General features: G+C 31.6%; 1 protein-coding gene across 6 annotated transcripts in view; it reads right to left on the bottom strand.

Annotated features, from left to right (window-relative positions):
- Positions 1–16,916, bottom strand: part of LOC129907406 (uncharacterized) — an 86,001-nt gene that overhangs the window by 10,284 nt on the left and 58,801 nt on the right. For all 6 annotated transcript variants that reach the window (XM_055983588.1, XM_055983593.1, XM_055983594.1 and 3 more), the window contains one exon: positions 16,632–16,659. The gene's annotated coding sequence lies outside the window, so the exon portion shown is untranslated. The remainder of the gene's footprint in view (positions 1–16,631; positions 16,660–16,916) is intronic.

Below are 16,916 nucleotides of genomic sequence, written 5' to 3'. Positions count from 1 at the left end.
ATTACAAGATATGTAACCAAGAAAAATGATGTTATATTTAAATATAAACAGGTCAAAAACGTGGTTTTTGAAGAACTTTTGGCGTCACATTACATCCCACTTAAATTTTTTGGCAAAGATAATTATTTAATTTCAAAAATCTACATTTTATTCTTAAGTTATGTAGAAGTTTTGTTTAAAATTTTTACTGTTAAAAGGTATATTTTTCTAGATGGCGGTTTTGTTTAATTTTTTTTTTTAGAACTTCAAATTGTATTAAACAACTTAATTTAAGTATAACCATAAAAAAAAGAGAATCGATGATTATACAGAAGGTACTTTTAACTTATGTTTCTTACAACTTTGGTCTAACATTTTTATCGTTTTATCTAATAGTTTCAAAAATAATGATCAAAACGCGGGGTAGCGCCCTGAAAATCAGGATTTTAGCTTTTCTAACAATCTTATTTAAGAACTGAAAAAAATCAGCGTTCCTGCATTTCATTTCTTCGGTTCCTGTTTTGGATTTTTTGTTTTTACATTTTACAACATTTTTTATTAAAAGTTCCTGCATAACTACCTAACCAAAGCTCCAATCGCTTTTTTGTTAAGCAAAATTGTTGTTTAAACCATTCCTAATGACCTGTTACACTTAGAAATACGAAGCATTTCTATTTGTGTGTAAATAGTTTGCAAGAAACAATTTTCTGGCCAAGTTCAAAAAACGTCCAAGGTAAAAAAAATTCAAGGTGTAGGTATAGGCTGGATTTTAATCCAGAATCCTCAGTGTGATAGTCCATTATACTATCTTGTATGGGAGTGTGAGTCATACTTTTATTTACGATATCACAATTAACTTCGTGTGAAGGTGATTCATCTACAACTTCGTGTGCGTGCAGATGTAGCCATTCAAAATTCCGAACCAAAACGGGCTTCTTAGAGCGCAGAGGATATGTGACAAAGAGAAGGAATTAACTAAGAGTAAATAGTCGATAGTTTAATTATAGATGATATCGTCGGCTTAGAGTGTAAACCTGCTAACTCCACTTTTGGGCAAAATTGAGTTAGATATGCAGTTTGAAAGGTCTAGGGAAGGCGCATCGTCTGATCTCAAAATTTTCGTTCAACTCCACTTATAAGTCAGCCAAATTGCGTGATGAGTAAAACAGCTAACTCCATTATTCCCAAAGAATTCCTGCTAACTCCATCAAAACTTCTTAAATCAACAGTTATCTTATTAATAAATAAGAAATAAGAGTACCTATTCTCATAATATGTAAGAACAACTGCATTCTTGATTACATGTTTGGCATTCAAATCACCTGAAGTTAACATGAGGCTGAGTGAGATAATGAAAAAAACCTAATGCAAAAAAGTCCGTTTGAATAAGAACCGCATTATGTACCCAGTTCCATTCTGTATTTGACACTGATACGCGTTAAAATGAACTACACATTATTATTTTATACTCTTCTTGGTGTCAATTAGCCCTATTTTGGGTTTTACATAGACAATTTTCCACCCGGAAATATTTTGTTCTTTCCTCGAAGGGAATTAACGTTTTGCATTAATTTTGTAAAAAATTTTTTTTCCAAATTTTGACTTTGAAAATTCATTTTTCAAAAACTATTACATAAAACAGCTTTAAACAAGAAAATAGACGAGGTTTTTGGATAGCAAAAAGGTACACCACTTTTAGTAGGTGTAACAGCTGATTTGTAATATTTATTTTTCTAAATTAAGTCAATTTTTTAGAAAATTGGCCGTCCTGTCTATAGGGCTGGGAAATACCAACCCCCCCCACTCCTCTATGAATATTTTCTTGGCACATTCCTCCTGAATTACCCTGGTTTTACAAGAAAATAAAAAAATCTATTGGTAAACAATTCATAACATTGTTTTAATTTTTGTAGGAAAACCTGCTAAATCCAATATTTTTTGCATTACTAACAGAAGAAAACCTGCTAACTCACAAAAATACTAAAAAGATACGAAACTACTACTTTTTTTTTGAATCTGCTTTCGTATAGAAATGAAGATCACTACTCAACACACAACATGGCATTTTGGATTTTTCTTATAAATTGATAAAAACTAGAGATGCCGCGAACATTGGTTTGGGCGAATACCGAATATTCGGTCACGCTCCTCGGCCGAATACCGAATATTCGGCCAAGGACACTCAGAAAAAAACGTTGGTAATATCAAAAATTGTAGGTATACTTTGTATAAGAAAATATGTAGCCCTAAAAATTCCCAACAACATCGTATTGCAACGATGAATAACTGAACTACTTTTAAGATAAATGTCTGAACACACTACCTATTACTGCAAAAGTAGACATCTGAAATCGAATTATATATGAAGACTGTTCGCCAAGATCGAACGTCGGACCCATAATATGGTATAAGAACCCAAGGTATGATCATTAGAGTCGCCATTTTACAAAATGGAGTAATAAGTTTTTGACGTTTAATTTGGCAAAGTCAAAAGCAACAACAATTTCCAAGACAAATTTGTTTACAATAACAATTTCAATGGGCAGCTGTCAATTTTGACAACATTTGCTAAAGTCTACCTTTCGTCTCCTGGGACAAGTGTTTACAGTAAAAGACTATTTTCCGAAGGAGGAATAGTCTACGAAGATAAACGTAATCATTTACTACCAACAAATGCGGAACAAATAGTTTTTATTCACCACAACTGCCTTAGTAGATTATAAGTACTAAAATTACAATTTTTTAATAAAACACACATTTTGGTATAATAATTTATGTCTTTTTTCTTCTCCATTTGGTATTCGGTATTCGGCCGAATAGTTAAACTATTCGGCCGAATACCGAATACCTGAAAAATAGGCCGAATAGGCCGAATACCTAATAGTGGCCGAATGTTCGCGGCATCTCTAATAAAAACCATTTTGAGAAGTTTTTTCTCTTTCCTGTAAAATTTACTTTAATGGAGTTAGCAGGTTTACACTCTAAGCCGTCGCGACGATATGTATATTACTACACATCTAGTGATACAAATTTGTGAACAACTATTTATAAGATTTCGAACTGAGACTAGTTGATGTAGTTGTTCAAAATTGTCCATCTCTTCTAATATTTTCAAATAATTATTACTTTCCTCTACTTGAGTCTCAGAATTGCTAATAAAGTGAAAACTGCTAAAATATATTAGAGTTCTTAAATCAGAAAGCTTGCAAGGAATTTATTCGAAATGAATTTCGATCTCAACAAAATGGGTTGGATTTGAACTGTTTCGTTTGTAAGTAAATTAGAATTTGAAATCATTTTCAAGGAAAACAAAAATTTACTCAAATGAAAAAAATTGGTTCTACAAACCATGAACGAGTTTATTGTCTATATTTTATACTTTGTTGTTAAAACTGATAGAGTAAAAATGCAAAGAAAATTCAAAAACCTATCTTCCATACGATATCGACTAGACGAAAGCTTTTTTTCTTACGTGTAGCAAAACTTAATATTCTACGCGATGTTGTTCAAACGATAAACGTTTATTTATTCTTATATATGAAGCATAGCTATCGTTATCGATATCAAAAACGATATCGTTTGCCATACGTGATGAGAAATTTTGTGAAAAAAATATGAAATATTTTCATTCAACTCGAAATGTATTTTTTCTGTCTAGTAAAATCTGACCATTCTTTATATCCAAAAATCAATCTAATAATAATATTTACTTTGTAATAAAAATTAGTAATGATTCATAAATGTGGTCTCATCAAATACCATAATAATATTATTTCCTATATAATTTTTGTCATCATTTCAATTTCAACGACACATCAAACTCTTAACAATCTGTCCAGAAAAAAAAAAAAACCTTAAAATCAAAATGTGTATGTGTATGGTTAAAAGTGTATTCAATTTTATTACATTATATTTATCAACAACCAATTTTATTCGTTAACCGCGCATCAAACACAACAAAAAAAAGTAGTAAGTATATACAATAAACGCACTTTTTTTTGGCTGAATTTTATAGCTCAACAAAGTTCATTACCCGCCTGAATGGATGGAATATAATAATGTCGTCTGCACAAACATGTGCACATAAATACAACAAAACACAGACATGCAGAGAAAAAAATTTGAACTATCCACCCAATGAACACATTTTAAGGACACAAGAATTGTATATTTTCATAAAAAGGATATATAGAAAAAAAAAAACACCAAAATAAATATAAAACACACGATATAGTTGTTTACATCAAGGTTACACACGCACACAAATAAACATTTTGAATTTACCACAAAAAAAAAAAAAAAAAAAAAATAGAGAAAAAAATTACGTATACGCCACAGAAACCGAGAGCATTTTAGCTGATTGCCTCTGCTGTTTTGAATTTGGTCTTATTATATATATATTTTTTTATCCTTTTACAGGATAAACCCTTTTTCTATTTTTCTCGATGCTCATATGGATATGAGAGTGTCGACGGCAACGGTAGTTGATGATGATGATGGTTGTTGTTTGTATGCCTTTGCCGGGTTCTTCATAGTTCTCCCAAAGGACTCCTTTAGACTGGAAGCTAACATAAATTTCAAACACACACATCACTATGGGACTCATAAGTCTCATTATAGTTGGATGAGAGTGAGCGAGAGGAATTTAATTCCATCAAACAAAAACCTGGTTTGAGGACAGGAAAAAAAAACACCTACTATTGAATTGTTGCTTCTCAAAGAAATGGAATTAGAAGGACAAAAGCATAGGAATAAACCCCTTCAAGCGATCATTTTTAACACTTTTTCCTGTTAAATTCAAACTCAATCGTCGCTCGCACCCTCAAGTGACTAAATGTGTTTGTGTTATTATTTGCCTTCCACAATTGCACTAATTAGATAGAAGAAAAAATCATAACACAAGGATCACAAAATGTACAAAAAAAAAGCAGTTAAACAAATATTCCAAAGGGAAGAAGAAGGAAGAAATACATAAATAAATAGAAACAACACACAGATGTTTTACTTTCAACGGAATCTCGTTGATATTAATGTTTTGCAGTTTCGAGTTGAATGATATCCAGTTATTTTAATTATTCTTGTTGTTGTAGTTGCTTTTGCATCATCTGAACTAAAATGATTTTACTATACTCTTGCAATGTGCTAAAGGTAGACACATCCTTCAAACCACGACACGACAACGACAACGTCGAGAAGGATGACGACGTCCTTCATAGCTGGGTATCTTTTCTCTCTCCAAATGAAGGACTTACCGAGGAAATACAACAATTAAATCGTCGTCATTGCTATGTCGCTGGAATGGTATAAACTCAAGAGTAGAGGTAGAGTGACGGGAAAACACCACCATTACCGGATGAGTAAAAAGTAAAATGACAGCAACTAAATAGCTACCGTTATTCTATACTATAGTACACTGACAGTTTTTTTTTTCTTTTTTTTTTGCGAAAGAAACAAAAAAAAAGTGTGAAAAGAAGTCAACGCGGGGAATAATAAAATAAAGCTCCAGTTACACTTAACTAAACGATGCCAGTGAAAGAACTGTGTGAGGGTACAACACGGCAAACACATAAGAGTCCCCAGAAACACTGCTTCGATTGGTGGTGCTTCGGCTGCTGCTTGCTGCTTGTACTGCTTGCTGGTTCTGGTGGTGCTGTTTAGTTTGGTTGGATGGATGGAAAAATCCATCCATCCGTGCAGAGATTCTCTCCATTAACCCAAAGCTATAATGGAGTAGGATGAGTAGCAGCAGCGCAAGCTATTGTAAATCATACGAAGCAGAATAGTCTAAGTGGTAGTATGGTATGGTATGGTTTGGTTATGGTAGACCATTGCTCTGCCATCTCCAAGCAGAAACAACCACGTTGTCTCGGAGAAGAAGGTTATATATTTTTTTTTGTATATTCCTTCCCTGCTAGGGTGTTCTCTCTTTATGGTGTGTTTGTGTGTGTGTTTATTTTTGTGTGTTGGGTGGTCTGGCATGGTGTCGATTTGGTGTTCTCTGATTTGTCAGAAGGACTTCTTGCACTTTTTTAAGAATGTATTTTGCGCGTTTATAGGGTTGCCATCTTGAGTTTTTGAAATAAGAAAAAATGACTGAAAAACAAAACCATTTATGATGTTCGAATCTAATATTCACAAATAAAACACAAGGAGTTTTTAGGCCTACTTTTCTTCTTACTTTGTTGTTTCCATAAGATTTGAATGAAGACCTTATTAGAGTTATAGAAAAGAATTGCATAAAGTATGTGTATAAAAAAGAAAATAAATGAAGTCACTTAATTATTTTAACGAAATTTTGAATTTTGTGAATGTTTCTGAAGACGTACAAAATAGGTTTTATAGGGTAATAGGTAGTACACAGCAAAGTTTATAAATAGTGAAAAAGAAGTTTATACTCTAAGTTTTGACAAGTAATTTCGTTGGTATTTTTATTGAAGTTATATTAATGGATTGCAAAATATATAAGCATTTTAGAAACAAAACAAACATCTGCAAGACAAAATCCCAAAAAGGTATTGCGCAATTGGATATAGAGTTTGTTTCCCTTGACTGTGGAAATTTTTCTATACTCAGAGTTATCGAAAAAGAATAGGTTGAATTTGGTCCGTTTAACTAGGATCTCGTTAAAGAGTCTTATAAAACCCTAAATCTTAAACTCGTTGTAGATTATAAGCAACAAAAAAAAAAAAATATTGGCCGAAACAAACTGTATGGAATCTTAATAGAAGCTTAAAAATGTTAGACCTTATAATTTTTACTTTCAAACACATTATCTTTGTTTATTTTAAGAAATATTTCTGGAACGTTTAATAGTGGCAAATAGCTAAAATAAATTAGAGGTATTTTCTTCTATAGCGATGATATATATGTACATTAATACATTTCAGTGTGGTTAACTTTATTAAGTTATTTAGTAATTGGTTGTTGATATGAAAGAAAATTTTATAAGAATAATATCAGTTTAAATTTAAGGATATCTGACAGAGAACAGGTCGTTAAGTCCACAATTGCAAAGCAAACAGATAGAACTTGAAAGTAGATGTTCACCGAAAATCTTAATTTAAGTAAGTTTAGTAGGTTTGGCATATCTTATCATAAAAAAAAACTGATCTCTAAAAATTAATATATCTTTCTCCTTAGAACAAAAATATACTTTTCTAATGGACTTTAGTGTGCTGATTTTGAATCCGAACTCAAAAAATTTCGGTCAGCTCTGGTTTGTGAGATATAGTAGTTTTTTATTGAGATTTTCTAAGAAAAAACTTGATTTTGTGATACTTTAATGCCAATATCTTAAAATCCTCACGTGATAGAATTTTGTTGACTTCGGATTCTAACTCAGCACATCAAAAACTATAAGAAAAGTATACTTTGGTTTCTAGGAGAAACAAATCTGAAGCTTTACAAGGCAGTTTATCGAATGTTTTATTACAAATAAGATATTTCTAAATAGATAAATAGTATATAAAATTAAAAAACACGTAAAAATTTTGTTTAATGTATTTTATTATGGTTTTCTTTACATATTTGACTTTTTAAATATATTGGGCGTTAATATTTTACATTTTCTATAATTAAGGTGTTTTTGTTCTTGTTGGATTTACTAAAAAGTAAAGGATTTCGATATTTCTGCTTTTTTTTATAAATCAGTATTTTAAAATATGAGTAAACATTAATGTAAAAGGACATATATGGTGTCAATCGATAGGCCATATTACGAGGAATAAGTCCTCCAAATTTGAGCTCAATGCTACAAATAGTTTTAGTTTTGCACGAGTTCAAATAAATCTAAAATATTGATTTTTTAGAAACTACCCACATTTTTCAAAAACCATTTTTACAAAAATGGTACCTGATAGAATTTTTCTGAAACCAGATTTAGATTCAGGAAAGTCTAATCTTTCATAATATCAAAAAATTATTTGAAGGAGAAAAAAGAAGTTAAATTTTGCAGACCAGTGGTATCATAGGATTTTGGTGAGTTTCATGAAAGACATTCTTTTACTCACTTCTAGTTTGCAAGTAAATTAAATTTTAAAGCATCATGGAAAATATAATGGGTTGCTCGATAAGTATCACAAGTTTTCGGGTGGTTACACCAGTTGTCCTAATAAATATCACCGGTTATCTCAGTAAGTATCACAAGATAATTTCAAGTATCACGGTAAACTATAATAAATATCAATTAAAAGAGAACTTTGAACTATAAGACACCATACTCCTAGCCGGGAAGCGTTTATTTTGCTGAAAGAAATTCTTTAGGTATCAAAGATTTGCCCGGTAAGAGGCAAAGATTAACCTTGTTAATATCATACGTTGCCTGATGGTAAATATGATGAGTTTTCTCGATAAATATCACGGGTTGCTCAAGCAAGTATCACAGAAATTTAATCGAAATCAACAGGGGCTGTCTCTATAATTATCACAGATCCCATGAAATTATCATAGAAAGTTAGAGGTTAATCGTCAAAAAAGACTTCTGGTGACGTAAGCTCTGAATAATGATTTTTACCTTCTGCATGGCATTTTCTAAATTTGCAACTTTTAATTTAGCGAAGTGGATCTCCTTGAAAATTGGTAAAATTTCTATTTTATTGAATATGCTTCCACCCGCACTTTACTATGAAAAAAAAGGATTGGCAACCCCTTTCTTCTTTTTTTTTTTATTTTTTTTTGTACGCACACAATCTTACAGAAAAAAATCTCTGGTCGTAAATGTCATGAAACTCTCTGAGAGAATGTTTGTTTTTTTTCTATTTTATGTTCCGTGTTAAAAAGCTCTAAGCTTAAAAAGCTATCTTGAGACTCAATTAGTTATATCGACATTATATCTTCTCTTTTTCCTGCATGAATGACTTAATTTAACAAAAAAAAAAGAAGAAAAGAATACACCATCCTACTTAATCCTCCCTTGCTTAAGGTTTTACATACGGAACGTTAGTACGCGCCGTAAATATGCAACCAAGGATCAACCACGTCAACATATTTTTTTTTGTGAATAAAAACCAAACCAGCAACGAGAAGCTACACACAATAGAAGCTTATTTCTAGACTTTTTTGTTTTACACTTTTTATACCATTGCACACACATCTATCTCATTGCTCACCAAGGAATTTTCATTCAGCCCTCCTTTTTTATTTTTACTGCACATTTTTTTAATCCTGGCATTCATGTCCTTTCCGAGTGCATTTATAGGAACGAACGTTACTTTTGTTTTTTTTTTTTGGTGAACGAATTTTTAAGATTTTTTTTTTGTTAAATTTGTAAAAAGCACTTAGTGCAAACGCGTTCCTTATTTGACACGCTCGAATGACGAATTAATTTTTACATACACAAAATCCCAAGAGGAGCCGAAAAATTACCTACCCACGGCTGGATGACAAGATTATAATGATGTCATCGAAGAAGCGATTAGCAGTATGCCATAGCACACTAAAGAACCAACCAAAAGAGTCAGGATATTTCTACCCAAAACCAAAAAAAAAAAAAAAAACCGTTTAATAAAGGATATACCATGACAAAAGGCTTATACCCATGGGGGTGTGTTTGCCACCCCCTGCCCGCCAATGGAATGAAATGGAAGTAAAAGTAGATGACAGAATGACCTCAGTTGGATGCTGAAAATAGCAAAAACACGACATGAAATGGAACTCTATTGCTTTGCTAGGTCCTTTATATTCATCGGCTATATGGTTTATTGTTTGCATCGAACAGCAACAACAACCAAAAAAAAAAAAACGACAGAAAAAAAGTAAGAAGGAAGTAAAAGGCAGAGTGAAGGATGTCAGAGGGATTGTTGTTGTGTGTTGGTGTAGGTATTTACCCGGGTTACATATTTGCCAAGTAAAACATTCTTCAGGGAGCTACATCAACTTGTATTGGGTTCCTAAAGGCAGACACGTTTTTTTTGTGTTTTTCTTTTACTTTTTTTTTTGGGATTTTTTTACTTTTTGATAAGAGAAGGAAATACATTTTAAAATCCTTACCGTGAAGTAGGGTTTTTGGAAAAATGTTTAATTTTTGTTTTCTATTGTTACCAACTCTCCATACCAGAAAAAAATACCGAAATTAAAAGATTACACAAAAAAAAAGTTAATTTAAAAAAAAACCGACACCATTTCCAGTTGAGTTACTTCAATCATCTATGTGTTCTGTTATAAGCTGTTGAGTGCTTTGTTGCTTAGAAGATGTTTACCTATTCAACAGAAAATATATCCTTGTTGTTATTTTTTGTTTCTTTTATTTTGGATTTCGATGATGTTAATATTGAAAATAAATGAGAGAGGGTTGGATTGGATGGTTAACAATTTTTACTTGTTAACCTCAAACTTGAGAGCAATCACTGGAAAAAAGACTTCAATACCTGAGGGTATTTCAAGGGCTTAACCAATTCAAGAATTAAGAAATTAGTTTGAGTGAATTGATTGCATGTTAATTGAAGAAGGGTTTGAAATTTTTGAAAATCGAATAGAAGGTAAACGTCGAAGATAAAATTGGATCCTCCTAGAAAGAATGCAGGTTTCCGGTAAGATTAACTTTTTTTTGCTTAGAGTTTTGCTGGAAGAAAACAGTTTTTACTGAAATTTTATCAGTCAGCTAGGATTAATTTGTTTCAGCAAATATTCAGCAGTTCGGTAGATATTATTAAGCTTCAGCTGAGATAATTAAATGGTTGTAATAAATTATTTTCGAATTAAGGAATTTTAGCTATGAGTTACGAGTTGCAGCTAATTTTCAGATTTAGAATTTTTACCGGTTTCTGCTGATATTACCAACATTGCCTGAGATCTAACAGTTCGGCTGTATGCAGCCAGTCTAAGCAGAGGTTAAGCAGTTTATTGTTTAGATTCCTGATTCAAGCTAAGACTAACCAGTTTTAGCTGAGATTTACATAAGCTGCGTTCCTTTGGAAATATTTATCTACTTTTTAGTACTTAAAGCTGCTTTGAACTACTTTTTCAGTATAGCAAAGTAGTTCAAAGTAGTTTTAAGTACTAAAAAGTAGATAAATATTTCCAAAGGAACGCAGCTATAGTTTTACAAAAAAAAAAAAAAATTAAGAACCTCAATTAAACTGAGAAAATTACGCCAGGGATAACTTTATTTAATCATAATATTGTTAAATATACCAGAAATAAGTTCAATATACAAGAAATAAAGTAAAATATACCAGATGTGAGGTTATCCCTGCGTTATTTCGTCTCTATGTAAGGTTAATAAATCAGGTTTAAATTTTATTAAATAAAATCCACACAGTGAAATTTTAATAAGTATAACAATCCAGAACTTAAAATTTACTGGAAGAATTATGAATTTTAAAATGTTAAATGTGTTCCAGAATACTTCAAGATGTGGTATTATGACTCCTTGACAAAAAAAATCACAAGTTTTGACTAAAGTCTGTTGTCGAAAATAAAATGGGAAAATGAACTCGTTCCAAAACTTTATGAAAGTTAAACAATAGTTTCGCAGGAGAACCTCTCATCGTAGACAATCTTAGCCCTAGTGTTCCACTTCGCCTTACCCCCAGGGGATTCAGTCTCAATGCATTCGATAGTTTAATCAATTGTCACCCAAATCGAGCGTGTTGTGGTAAACGCCAGACGTTATTTTTGGCTTTCAAATGTTGTTGCATTGTTTCGAACACGAGTATGACCTAATATTGTAGTAAAACTTCAAAATGACGAAAATCAAAATATGATCCATTAATGTAAAAAAAAAACCATTCAAATTCAAATTAACCCCAACTAAACAGTATCGTTTTTCTTAACAAAGCATTACAGCCAATGGATTTATTATTTACTAAATTTTAATATTTATAAACAAAAAATAGCTAAAATAAATTGATAATTTTTGTAAGGGCCAATTTTTCAATAGTCAGTTAAACAGTCATTTAGTACAGGACAGAGAAAAAATCAATTTTTCAACAAGCAGATATAGCTTATTCCTTAGAATAAAACTATCTGCTTCTTTCAGAGACGAATAAAAATTATTCTAAGGAATAATCTCAACAAAAATATTGTGTCAGTTGTCAAAGCTGTTTTGAAAGAATTTTGAAAAAAATACAGTGGAACACAAGAAAACAAAAACAATCATGAATAAAAATGACGTTTAATTTTAAATATTTTTGAATTTGACAATTTTTTTTTGTTATTTTGTAGAATAAATTATTCTTGATTGAAAAATTCAATGTTTTTATCTAATTGTTTATGAGCCTAAAAACTTTATTCGTCGAACAGTTAACTGACTGTTTATTAGAAGATTGAAAAATTGGCTCTAAAGAAAGTAAAATGCGAACTATACCACTTTCAAATATAACGACTAATATGTATGTTGAATTACTTTTGGTTATGTTTATCTGTTTAGGGTCAGTTGCTGTTACGAAACAACAGTTTTACATAAAAACTTGAGTTATACCTTTTTGTCTGTTATACCTTTTTTGTAAAATGTTATATAAATGAATGCATATCAATATGGGTCACCATGGTGTAGGTATGCGTATTTTTTTTTTCAATTTTGCATTTTTATCATAAAGCCACAATGCCACATCCACAAACATATTTTTAACACAAATGCCAAAAGTGCCTGTCCAACACGATTTCTAATAAACCAAAATTTTCAAAGTCGTTTGAAAAAGCTAAGCTCAGTTAGGTTTTATAAAAGCCCAAAGCATTTGTTTAATTTCCATCTGTCACTCACAAACTTGACATCGACAAAACACCAAAGTGCATCCATTTATTACTCATCACCTCAACCATCCCAAACATAAATAAAAACACACTTTCACCTTGCTCCCAATTACCAAAAAAAGAAAATTACAAGTAAGTACATCCTCCGTAATTTTCGTTTTCTCAAGTAAATCTGTAACTTGCCATCACCATCTATAGCCTTTAGGAATCCATCAACATGATTGTCATTGAAAAAATTACAAAAAAAAAAAAAACGATGATAATCATGATGTCCTTGAAAAACGCACACTCGCAATATTTCAAGGCAATATCACGTCATCCAGTGTTTTTCAAAAAAAAAAAAAGTCACGGTAACCAGTCCATCTATTAAGTTAATCGAGATCATACACAGATCTGACAGGCAGCGACAACTGGTATTCGATTGATCGTGACCATTTAAAGCGAAGAGTCAGTCAATTCTGCCTGACATTGGCTTAGATTCTCAAAGATATCAACACAACAAACAAAAATAGTTTGCAAGTTTGTATAGAGAATAGTCATATGCGCGCGATGAAATTGTGCAGCAGCTTAAGGACGTGTCGTCATATGCGTTTCAAGACTTCAAGCCCCGCTGCGCTGTTGCTCCGGGTGTTCAGTGCAGTATGCAACTTAAAGACCCAATTACCATGACCGATTGAATATTTTCTATACTTTTTTTTTCTACTTGTTTTGTGTTTGCCACCCCTGCCTCCCCTAACAAAACTGACAAACAGAGAGAGAGAAGGAGAGAAAAAAAACGCAATGCGTTCCAAGTCGGAACAAAAACAGAAATAGTCAGAATAGCATCGGACTGGTAATGTCAGTGCGCATGGAATACAAAAATGGTTGTCGCGGCCCACTGGCGATAAAGCGCTACTAGCTTCAAAACTTACAGCAAGCTTAAAGCAGAGGTCACACTGGTAATGTAGTTTTTTTCAGTTTCTGTTCAAATAAGAAAGAATCAACAAATGTTGAGTCACAAAACGCAGCCTAGAGAGAAGCTTGGCAAGAAATTTCAAAGTCATCCAAATCAAGCTTCAAGTGCAACCACTTATCCCTCTAAAGTGGTATACCTACTACAACAACTCTAGTAAAATGTTGGCGGTGTTATCGTTGTCGTCGTTGAACGTCAAAGCATAAGCATAACAGCGGCTGTTTCTTGGCTCTCTTTCGGTTGACATTAAGACAAGGTTCTGCAAAATTTGTATGCGAATTGTACGTAAAGGCGTTAAGGGGGAGTTCAGATTACAGAAAAAAATGCATGATCCGTGAAAATGCTTGAAATTCAATTAATAATTCTTGAATTACCAAGATAAGATAATTAAGGTAAGCAATCATGATTGCGCGCACCAGTGTTTCCGATACATGAATTTTTTTGTGTGAGAGTGGTTTATTATATTGCTGATGCTAAGTTAAACGTTGCAGCGATTTTGCGCGGCGGCGGCTTGAAACACCTGGTTCTTAATGCAGTTTACTATGTGGACAAGGCATAAACTTAGTTGTTTGAGGGGAATAGGTTATTGCAGAGCTGTGTGAGAAAGAGAACGCGAGAATGAAGAGGGAGAGCAAGGTCGACACGATCTGATTTTTATCCAAAGCAATGCAGTTTATATTTTCTGATGTTTTTTTTTAGTTTGTTTTGCTCAGATAAATCGGAGGCAATTTGTTATTTTGGTTTTATCCATCAGTGGAGATGCGGTTTGATCTTGGACTGTGCGACTTGGCACGATTTTCAATGACCAATTGAGATCAAGTGCAAGATTCGTCTTTGGTAACCTAGATTTGTATTTATTATTTTTTTTATGTAAATGGTTAAACGTGATAAAATTGGTGAATTTATTTGAAACTAAAAAGTTGGATATGAACTTGAAATTGTTATGAAGTTTTGGGAGGAAAATATGTATGTATTTATTTTATTAATGTTGCACGAGCCTGGGTTGGTTTTATTAGGTTTCGAAGTCAACTAATGTTATTGAAAGATAAAACACGATGATTTAGAATTTGTAGATGGATTCTAAAAAATGTTCGGTAATGCAGATTTTGTAAATTTTAAAAAGTAATCAATATATAGGCATTTAATTAATTTTGGTAATGTTCTTTAGTTTAGAACCTTTTGTTAATACGAAACAGAAAAAAAAGTTAAGATTAACATTACTTTAAGATTTTACATTTCCTTCCGCATAAACTCTCAAACACATAAAAGGGTCACTATGGCGTATTCGTAACATTTTTTCGTTAGTTTTGCGTTTTCATCAGTCAACAAAAATGCCACATTCTTAAACATTAATTTAACACATACTATTAAGGAGCGTATTCATCTGATCTGAGAATTAAACAATTATTCAATGATAAAACTTTTGCGAATACTCCCCAAGTTTCTTGAGAGTCGAATGATACATATTGGGAAAAAAAATCTACACTCACGAAGTTTGAGGGATACTCTCAGTAATAATACCTATAAGTCTCAAATGGATTTTTTGAACTTAGCTTAACACTTTTTGGACGTTTAACGAATTTGTAAAAATAATGATATTTTTGAAAAACCTGTTGATGGTTTTATGTAAAATATCAAATAATATACAAATTGTGTACAAATCTTCTCCATCAAATTTTCCGTTCAAGAGTTTAATGTGAAAGACCTTTATTTTCAAGGTATACCTTTTCTAAAATTTGAAAAGTTGCGACATCTGGAAACTAATTAAAATTATTGCACGTATCTATTTTTTGTAGGTTATACTTAATTGAAGGGAGTCAAATAAAAATCTATATCTATAAAAATTAGGGACATTTTTTCTCAAAATTTTTTACCGAATGACGGCTATCCAACTGCATGTCCTACATAAGAACCATTCTAATGTATATAATTTAATTGCCAATTATTTCAACGGTCGGAATTCCAATTCAATTCAACGGCCACTAGACTGCGAACTTATCACAAAAAATTTTGTAATGACAATTACATATTTTTCGAGATTAAAAATTAAGATTTTCTATAGAAAACTTGATTATTAGGTACTTATTTAATCATTAGTTCGGTTAAAAGTAGGTGTGAATTATAAAAACTATGGCATAACGGTACGTGATCTACAAGTAACAAAATCTTAAATTTAAAAACTTGAAAATACCTCAAAACACGTGTGGAGATCTGTTGCCAATGACCAGCCACCAGTGTAGGAAGTACCGTAATCTCAGTTTTCAATTTCGACATGGTTGGCTTTAAAAAATTCTTACTTTTTTTGTAGGCATGGTAGAAACATGATTGAAAAGTCATATAAAAGGTGAAATAATAAGCTTTCAGATGATATAAAATTTATTATTATTTAATTTATTAGGTTGTCAAAATATGGGTTTAAAGGTGATGGAATAAAAAAAAGGTAAATTTTTTCGATTTTTATTTTTAGCAAGAAAAATAATTTTTAAGGTTTCACTTCTACCACGTGTTAATTGCACACATGATTTTTTTTTAATCAAAAAATGATCATTAAACACAAAGTGACTCTTTGTTATGAGAAAATGCATGAAACCATCTTCAAATTTCTAAACATGCAACAAACAAGAAACCATATAAAATAACATAACGCTCTAGATCGAAGATCTTGCTATGAAATTTTCATTGTTTTGGTTAAAGAAAATTCTACCTTCTAGAACTTAATTTCAAGTACTATTAGATCAATTTTATTTGCAATTTACTATCCTAAATGACAACAAAACACCATTCAAGTTAAAATAGAACGCACCCATATAATCCAAAATTGACACTTAAATTTATATTGCAGCATACCTTGACCGTTTTTGTATTTTATATTTCTTTTTCTAGTTGAATACAAAACCCCCATAAGCCATAATTGAATCAATGCAACAACTACCTATCCTCTAAGGTGTTAAAAAAAACACTTTTTATTACCAAAACTATCAAAGTATCAATATTCTACAAAATTACTCACCATAATTAACTGCACGTCATAGAAAATTCTATAAAGAAAAACAAGAAAAAAAAAAATTATTAAAGATTTGTAGCTTCCAACTTGTGAGTTCATCAAAAATCCATTAGAGACAAAAAACACTATCTTATCATTATTATCATCATCAACATCAAACATAACGATCATCATCAATCTCACACCAAAGGCGCCCACTCAATAAATAACCACTCATATCGTCATCCATTCAATCAACCATTTCAATATAATAATCTACCGCACTAATAAAATCATAAAAAAAACACAAAA

This window comes from Episyrphus balteatus, chromosome 1, assembly GCF_945859705.1.
Source record: "Episyrphus balteatus chromosome 1, idEpiBalt1.1, whole genome shotgun sequence".
Lineage (NCBI taxonomy): Eukaryota > Metazoa > Arthropoda > Insecta > Diptera > Syrphidae > Episyrphus > Episyrphus balteatus.
Note: the sequence above shows the minus strand (reverse complement) of the source record. Positions and strands in the feature narration are given on the sequence as shown.